Source organism: Chrysochloris asiatica, unplaced genomic scaffold (assembly GCF_000296735.1).
Source record: "Chrysochloris asiatica unplaced genomic scaffold, ChrAsi1.0 scaffold00058, whole genome shotgun sequence".
NCBI classification, from domain to species: domain Eukaryota; kingdom Metazoa; phylum Chordata; class Mammalia; order Afrosoricida; family Chrysochloridae; genus Chrysochloris; species Chrysochloris asiatica.
In genome coordinates, this window is record NW_006408576.1 from 746,043 (window position 1) to 748,300 (window position 2,258).

The following is a 2,258-nucleotide window of genomic DNA, read 5'->3' on the forward strand; positions in this document are numbered from 1 at the left end:
CGAAGTACAATGCTGTCTGTGATAGGATAATATCTGTACGCCTTCAAGGAAGACCTGTTAACACAACTATCATTTAAATTAACCCACCAAATACTAAAGTTAGTAGAAACTGAAGAATTCTACCAACATCTTCAGTCTGGAATTGATCAAACATGTAATTAAGGATATTGATAATTACTGGTGATTGGAATGCAAAAGTTGGACAAAAAGAGGAAGGATCGGTTTTTGGAAAACACAGCCGAGGTGACAGAAACTATGCTGGAAATTGCATGATAGAATTTTGCAAGACAAATGACTTCTTCATTACAAATACCTTTTATTATACAACATAATGACTTCTTCATTACAAATACCTTTTATTATACAACATAAAAGATGACTATACCCTTGGACAGCATCAGATGGAATACACCGAAATCAAATTGACTACATCTATGGAAAGAGACAGTGGAGAAACTCCATATCATAAATCAAAACATGGCCAAGGACAGACTGTGGAACAGATCATTAATTACTCATATGCAAGTTCAGGCTGAAACTGAAGAAAATTAAAACAAGTCCACATGAACCAAAATATGACTTTGAATATATACCACCTGAGTTAAGAGATCATCTCAAGAACAGATTTGATATAATTAGACACTAATAACCAAAGACCATAAGAACTGTGGGATGGCATCAAAAACATCATACAGGAAGAAAGCAAGAAGTCATTAAGAAGACAAGAAAGAAGAAAAAGAATAAAATGGATGTCAGAAGTGACTCTGAAACTTGCTCTCCAGTGCACAGATGCTAATATAAATGGAAGAAATGAGGAGGCAAAAAAAACTGAATAGAAAATTTCAAAGGGCAGTTCAAGAAGAGAGTCAAATATTATAATAGAATGTGCAAAGATCTGGTGTTAGAAAAACAAAAGGGAAGAACACGCTCAGCATTTCTCAAGCTGAGGGAACTAAAGAAAAAATTCACACCTTGACTTGCAATATTCAATGAGCAAAATATTGAGTTTTGCAGAAAGCATCAAAAGAAGATGGAAGGAATGCAAAGAGTCACTGTACCAAAAAGATATGGTCATTTTCAAACCATTTCAAGAGGTAGCATATGATCAAGCACCAATGATACTGAAGAAATAAGTCCAAGGTGCACTGAAGGCATTGGCAAAGTACAAGGCTCTTGGAAATTGATGGAATACAAACGGAAATCGTTCAACAAACTGCAGTGGCACTGGATGCATTCACTCATCTATGCCAAGAAATATATAAGACAGTTACCTGGCCATCTGATGGGAAGACATCTGTATCTGTGTCCATTAGAAAGAGAGGTGACCCAGTGGAAAGCGGGAATCATCAGACTATATCATTAACATCACATGCAAGTAAAATTTTGCTAAAAATAATTTTTAAATAAATGCAACAGCACATTGACAGGGAAGTGCCAGAGGTTCAAACCGGATTCAGAAGAGGACATGGAACGAGGGATAACATTGCTGACGTCAGATGGATTTTGGCTAAAAGTAGAGAAGGTCAAAAAGATGTTTATTTGTGCTTTGTTGACTACACAAACACTTTTTTTTTTTTTTTTTTAACATGCCACAAAGTTTAATTTTTATTTTCTTGGAAAGCTAGTTTTATGGCAACCTTTTAAGGGCTCAATTCTTTACATGGGCTTTGGTGGCGGTCGTGGGGCAGCACCTGCAGGTCTAAATCGGGGTGGGGGTGTTCGGTCCTTCCGAGCTTCACGAGAGCGGTTCCTGACCACCTTGCTGTGAATGGCGCAGCTCACACAGTAATGCAGTTTCACCTACAGTTTGGGAAGCATATATGCATCGAAGACACTCGCTTCGGAAACATCCCTGACCGCAGCAGCCTCTACAATGTTTCGAATTACGAACTTTTTAATGGCCTTGTCTTTGGGTACGCAGCGGGCGCAGTTCGTGCAACGAATAGGCTGCACATGGCCGCGGCCCTTTTTGGCACGACCGTTGTTCCTCCTTTTCTTTGTCATCTTGGAAGCGAGGACCCGAGAGGACACAAACACTTTTGATTGTATAGATTATTTCAAGCTATGAACAACATTGTAGAGAAAGAGTATTCCATAACACTTAATTGTGCTAATGAGGAATTTGTACATAGACCAAGAAGCAATCACTTGAGCAGAACAAGGGAACTTTGAATGGTTTAAAATTAGGAAAGGTGTGCACCAGGTTTGTATTCTTTCACCATGTTTATTTAATCTGTATGCTGAGCAAATAATTCAAG

The 2,258-nt window shown here is 38.2% G+C and overlaps 1 pseudogene; it reads right to left on the reverse strand.

Moving 5' to 3' along the window:
- Positions 1–1,656: 1,656 nt before the first annotated feature.
- On the reverse strand, positions 1,657–2,004 carry LOC102817763 (annotated as a pseudogene).
- Positions 2,005–2,258: the final 254 nt, after the last annotated feature.